Source organism: Pelmatolapia mariae, linkage group LG23, assembly GCF_036321145.2.
Source record: "Pelmatolapia mariae isolate MD_Pm_ZW linkage group LG23, Pm_UMD_F_2, whole genome shotgun sequence".
NCBI lineage: Eukaryota > Metazoa > Chordata > Actinopteri > Cichliformes > Cichlidae > Pelmatolapia > Pelmatolapia mariae.
In genome coordinates, this window is record NC_086246.1 from 2407205 (window position 1) to 2414168 (window position 6964).

General features: G+C 40.0%; 1 pseudogene; it reads right to left on the reverse strand.

Annotated features, from left to right (window-relative positions):
• Window positions 1-537: 537 nt before the first annotated feature.
• Window positions 538-4520, reverse strand: LOC134621108 (heat shock 70 kDa protein 12A-like; annotated as a pseudogene).
• Window positions 4521-6964: the final 2444 nt, after the last annotated feature.

Consider the following 6964-nt stretch of genomic DNA (forward strand, 5'->3'; position numbering starts at 1 on the left):
CCTCCATCTAACCACCTAGCCTACTTGCTGTGCTTACCACAGCCCAAGCTGACCCATGGTGCTTTGCACACATGGAAATGTCAACGGACGGGATGGGGAGGTTCATTGAGTTCTATCCCACAACCCCACCCACCAGTAAAAAAAAAAAGAGAGCTTAAAACCAACTAAAGAATTTATTAGTTCAAACAATACAAAGAATACATGAGTTTAACAACTTCTTCATCACAGAAGTAAGCACACATAATGATCTGGTACTGGGACTCCAAACATTACAGAACAAATTCAAAAGCTCTATAACTAGTAATAAAAATCTGAGTAATAACAATAATTTCTGTATGACATTTAAAAAAAAAACGAGAAAGTATGATCATAAGAACCATAAATTAAAGTTATCACAAAGTAGGGTGATGGGGGAGACTGTAGACTGTGACTGGATGAGAGGAAGGGTTGGTCCATGGCAGGACTTTCATAGAGAGAGAAACTGCTGTTGTCTCAGTGTTTCTAAAAATCTGATCTGGTTATGAAGTCAATCATGGTTTATTCTTTAGGCCCATAAACTAACCCTGTGCCTGTGACCATTATCTCTGTGTACCCAAATGTGATATTAAGTTTGACTTCATGCTTCTTGCCTCGTGTAGTTGGCATTCTAACATCGAGTGAACTAATTTCCTCCACTCCCTCTTCATCCACATACAGAGGATTTCTTCTTTGTGTGTGATAAAACCTGATTGTTATATGTGTCTGACTTTTCCTTCCAATACATTAAATATGAACTGTCTGGTTTTATTGCAGCTCACATCTTCACCTTCCCTCACAAGTTTTCTGAAAATATCTCTAAAAACTCCTCCCCTTGGACTAAAAAAATTCTTTTCTTTCTTATGTTTGGACGGATCAAACTACTCTGAATCTGCAAACCCATAAGTAAAGGCAGATTTTCGAGATTCCACCACTGCTGGGTTTCTCCCAAGCATCACAGCTCCCCGCAGGATCGCTGCCTGGGGGCTATAAGGACACAGCACTTTACACTGATCACCAAACTGATCAATAACATGTTGACGTAGAATCTGGCTTTCAGCATAGCCCCCCACTAAAAAAATGTACTTGATGTTTAGATCTTTGTTCAGGATTTCTCTGAGACTGTCAGTGATGCCCTTCAGACTCTCAGCAAAGAAAGACCTCAGTCTCTCTTTAGAGATTTTGAATCCCTCTTCATCCCAGGAAGCGCCTTGCACTGATTCAAAGAACTTTTCTATTTCCTGCCTTTTCTGAGCAAGTGTTCCCAGGTTAAAGGGGCAGGACATCAGAAAATCATCATCTATCTGCTTAACATATGTAAAATTATACATCAATATCTGAACCTCACTGGGAGAATTTGGTTCATATTCATCCCAGACACCATCGCAGAAAATTTCTCTGAGGAACTCTTTGAATTTCATGTCCACATTTTTTCCACATAAATCATTTTGTGAGGCTTTGTGCAGCTCCTTCAGGGCTCCTCCATCCAGGACTTCATGAACAGTGATGTCAAAGGTTTCATCTGAAACGCACAGGAGGTGATGAAAACTGACTTCCTGAAGCAGCAGACAGTCAGATGTTTGCAGCATGTCTGTGGATAAATATCTAAAAGAGTGTAACAGAGTAACATACAATACCTCCACAGTTCATCACCACGTATTGTGTTCCTGTAGACAGATCCAGTGATCCTGCATTATGGTTCTGAGTGATGAAGCCATCAGCTGGCAGATTCTTACAGTAGACAGAGGCTGCCTCTGGTTCCAGTGCGATGATCAGCTTGTGGTGAGTTTCTCTTGTCACGATTCCTGCCTGTAAGTGAAATAAAAACTATATTTAAAAATAATTTAAAATTAAAAATTCATGGTCAACCATGAAATCTTCATAAAATCCAATCCATTTATGTCTCTACATGGAGACAAATCGTCAAGGTTTTTCTGTGTTCTTTGTGTTATTCTTTGGATGCTTTGATTCATTTGTGTGACTTATGACCACATAGTTTTTTTCTGTCTCTCTCTCTCTTTTTTTTTGCACATATGTTCAACAAATGTTGTCACTTTTTCTACAAACTTGTCATGTCATTGACCCAGCATTTTGTGTTTCCTTTTGGATTCATCTTGTGTTTTGTGTTAATTCTTATTTTGTATTTGTTCTTAGGGTTTGGTTCTGGAGTTTACTGTTTGATCAGCCCTACCTGTGTCTGTCCTCTGTGCTCTGTTCGTGTCCCTGAGTTTGTGTTGGAAAACAGTCTGTGTGTTTCCTGTTTTACTTTGTAGGTCTGTGTCTCATCTTGTGAATTAGGGTTCAGCTGTGCTTCCCTCCTGTGTGTCATTCCCCTCATTACTTCATGTGTATTTTATATTTATGTGTGTGTATTTTCTGTTCCCTGTCGCGTCGCCTGCATTACTCTGTGTAAGCCAGTGTTCATTCTGTGTCTCTCTGCCTTCATCCTCTGTGCATTTTACTCCTCACCCTATATCCTTATTTTTTCAGGTTAGTTCTTTAGTTTTCCGCAGTTTAGGTTTGTTAACTCCCCATTCTGCTCTTCTTGTTTTGCCACTTTGTCACTTATGTAAATAAAGCTCACTCACACCCCAGCCTGTACCTGCATTTTGGATCCTTCTTCTCACCTCACCACACAACTGCTGCCCCAACCGTGACAAAACTATTGTAAGAAGATGATGTTACCTGAGTCGCAGCTTCTCTAATAAACAGCTTTGCTGAAGGATCACAAATGGCAGGTACAGTCAGCACCCAGATGAAGTCAGATGCAGTGAGCTTTATCTCTTCTGTGTTTTCTGTAATGGTTTTCAGTGCGTCTTCCTTCAGGTATCTCAGAGCTTCTGTAAGCACCTTCAAGGCCTTCATTGACTTCCCGTTTGCAGCTTTAATCATCACATCTCTGCTGAGTTTCTTGAAAACGTTGATAAGATGTTAGTTTGTATACACACAGTCATCAATGTATTAATTTCATCCACATTAAACTAACTATGTCTTAAGGCCAGTCCATGTACAAATACATGTACAAGTCTTATTGATGTCTCAACAAAGCACAGAATTATTTTATAACTCTGAGTCAGCCAACATCCATAGACCCCTCACAGTTGGTTTTATTTCTCTAGTTCATTTAATGAAGCTTAATATTGAGTAGACATGCAGTTTAAATGTCTCCAACTTCCTGATGTTTAAATGAACAAATGTAAATACTGATCACTTTCTGGTTTTATTGTAAACCTGATATCTACCTCTAAAACTGATATATGCAATATCAGCACCCATGTGAAGCTTATATGTAACCTGGTAGTGAGGCTCTATCAGCTGAATATCCTGGTGGAAACATTCTCCTTGCTCGTCAGTCACCCTGCCCAGATTTTTTTGGTAGCAGGTATAACTTGAACAACTTCTGAACTCTTTCCTGGTATGCAGGCGATTTACGGTTACCCAATGTTTTCTATGGTTCAAACGTGGTTTCTGACAAACGTTGAAAACCACCATCCTTCAAAGCAGAGTCTTTGAGCTTATGAATAGCACTTCCTTTAGCACTACCTAGTACATAAAGCACTTTTTACAACATGCCTTAGTCACCCTCACAATTTCTATATTTTTTTCTGCTAACATTGACACACTTTCATACTGCGATTTATACAATATCCTGCACAAGGATATTTTTCATGCAGCAGCGAGGGATTGAACCATCAACCAATTAGTAGATGATCTACTCTACTTCCTGAGCTAAGGTTACCCCTATCAAACTGTCAAAGAGACCACTGATGCCATGACAGTAACATAGTTAGTTGTCAGTGCTGAAGAATTTTTCCAGGTTATGATTTCATGCTCCGTACTGTTTTACTGTATCACCCTTTTCAAGCAAGTACTTTTACTTGAGGTACTATAAAAAGAACAGACAGCTTTTACCAATAAGTCTTCATAATTATGCCCCTTTGTACTATATACTTTTACTTCTGGTCCACAAATGTTTGTCAACAAGTACAAAATATGGACTGAGGTTCATCAAAATAAGTAGCCTTGCTAGAGAAAAACTAAATACAGATCTTGGCATTAAAAAGCTTTACAAATTCTACATAAAAAGAAAAGATTATGACCTGTTGACCTGTGTAATCCATAATTGTATATTAATTGTTATTCATTTAATTTACTTCAGTCTAATCTGTCCTTTTCAGTAATCGAGTAATGTTTCATTTGTAGAGCTTTTTACTTACTTTGTCATAAAGGGCCATCTTGAAGTTTTCAAAGAAGTATTGCTCCTTTGCTTCTTTTCCACGCACCCTGGTATACATTGTTTTGGCTTCATAGCCAAAATTGAGAAATTCTTCATGTTCATCAAACAGAACACAGGTAGGCATCTTTGGAGTCTGCAGTCCAAGTTCTTTTCCCCATTGCTTCAAAAAGGGATTCATTTCAGCCCCTCTCTGTGTAATACTGAAGGCATAGCCACTGTATGCAGTGCCAAAGTCTACAACTATTATACACTCAAGTTTCTCATTCATTGTAAAAGCCGGTCCAGCGTGTTGAGTTCAGAAAACTGTGTTGATGAGCTCCAGCTCAATCATTTTTATGTATTTTTATTTGTGTATGCCCCACCTCCTTTTGAAAAATGTAATTCTTCCTACGATGACTGACAGAAATCCAGAATTATGAGCACACTCACCCCAGGAAGAACATGTTTCAATGGTTTGATCATTCACACCTCAACTGGTATTACGAAGACATTTTTCATCTTTAATCCTTTTCAAATGTTAGGAATGATGTACAATTTTTTTTTAATCTCACATCCAACTTTTTTATTCAAATTGGCCTCATGTGAATGCTTGTCACTATATGTCTTAAAGGCATTTTTTAAATATGTGATGTGCAAAGCCCTTTAGATACTTAGCATTGTAGTTTATTTTGTTAACTAATATTTAGAACAACACATTTTTAAAAATCATGTTTATATTGTATTTTGAAGACAGTAAATTCAATGAAACATCAATAGATGGCTACAGAATTTCCCAGAAAAAATGACAAAAATCACCACCTTGAGATTGAACCTGTGACTCATAAGGACACATTAGACTGACTTAAATCCTTTAAATTCTTTCAGATACTGCTAAAGCTTGGTCTAAAGATACAGTAAACATACAGAAATTACATCTATACAGGAGATCCTCATTCTTAGCTTTCATTATTAGTTTCCAAACAAAACTTGGCAGAGGGAACAATGTGGTTTAGAAGACAACCCGTAAAAAAGATGAATTATCACCTCATCAACTTCTTCATGCTTTCAAAAGTGTTTGATTGTAGGTAATAAGTCAACAAACAGGTAATACTTGAAAGTGAGCCAGTAAGAGGGATGACTTTGGAGTTGCCAAGCTGCATGTTGCTCTTTGTATTGCTGAACTCTCTTCAGTAAATTGATGTATGAGGACTTCCATGTGTGCACAACACTAAATCTGAAAGAAGATTCATAGAGGTTATTCGTAATGGGATGAAATTCAGCATTCCACAAATAAAAAGCATGCTGAAAATAGTATGTAAAGTAAAAAAATGTACTCTATATGGCAACTTTCAAGATAAATATCACCAAATGCTTCACAACAAAAATGATAAAGTGTAAGACGATATGTCACAGAAAAGCTTTCTAAGTTAAACTCTGACTGTTGTTGTTTGTGGAAGAAGCGGACTCTACCAACAACCTGTCCCTTTCTCTCACACAAAACACATCACCCGTTTGGCGTTTCTTCCTTCATCTAGCAGTCCTGAAGCTCGCTCGCCCCAACTGCATAGGCTGTTCCTCGTCATCTCCAGGTTCCTGTTCAGCTTTTCTGCATTCAGAGGGAACCGGATGCACCCATGCTTTCGAGGACCACATGGGGCGACGAGACTCCTCCGACCGCCCCCCGAACTCCCGCATGTGATCATCCAACCTGATGCACATCAATCAATCAATCAATCAATCAATCAATCAATCAATATACTTTATTAATCCCGAGGGAAATTAGGGTTACAGCAGGCAGCACGCTAATGGCGCATGCGCACTTACAAAGGAACCTTCTGACCAACATTACACAAACATCACATTGGGGAGACATGCCAGAAGGTAGGCTGATAGGAAGAAAAAACAACGAAAGTATGTGACATGAGGAGAGAGGAGGAGAAAAAAAAACTCCACTCAGACTGAGCTCCTGATGGGAGAACAGTTTGATAACAGAAAAAACATCTCAGCACAAAAACCACATGACTATCAATACACCATAGAAACACAAGACAAGCAACAGGGGCGGGTAAAGGGTGAGAGAGAGCCGGTGTAGACAGCGCTTCCGGTCCTGCAGCATGTCTGCGCTGGTCCATTCGACTGCCATCTTCCCCGGTAGGGCACAAGCATCGAAGGCGTTTGGAAGGGGAGGGGGGATCAGTGTGTGCAAATCAGTGTATGTGTATTTGTGTGTGTATGTCCAGAGTCAAGCTGAGACAGTGTCCTTCGCCCTGCCAGGCTAAGTAAACAGTCTTCCAGCCAACTCAGGTGGCCTTGCATGGGATGGGAAGAATAGCCGTAACACAGACGTTATCTGGGAGAGATAATTTCGGCTCCAGCCTTGGGCCTGCAGCTGGCGCCGTTATGGGGTCCGCAATCTCGATGTTGAATTTTGTAAATTTCCATGCGAGCAGCCCGGAGAATTTTCTGGCTGCCCTAACACTCCGACACTGGCCTCTCGATCTCCCGTTGGAGAGCCGCGAGCCTCCCCATGATGGTATTAAACTTCTGTTCCATGGTGTTGTCATTCCTTTGATTCTGAGACCTCACAGCTGCAGTGATCCGTTCCGCGATGTCTTCCAACTGTCGCTCAAGGGTCCCATTTTGAGCAGGCCTCTCTCTGATGTATCCCCCCATACGCTCAATGTTGTTGTTTTGAGCCTTCACAGCCGATGCGAGGGTCTCCAAGATGTTGAC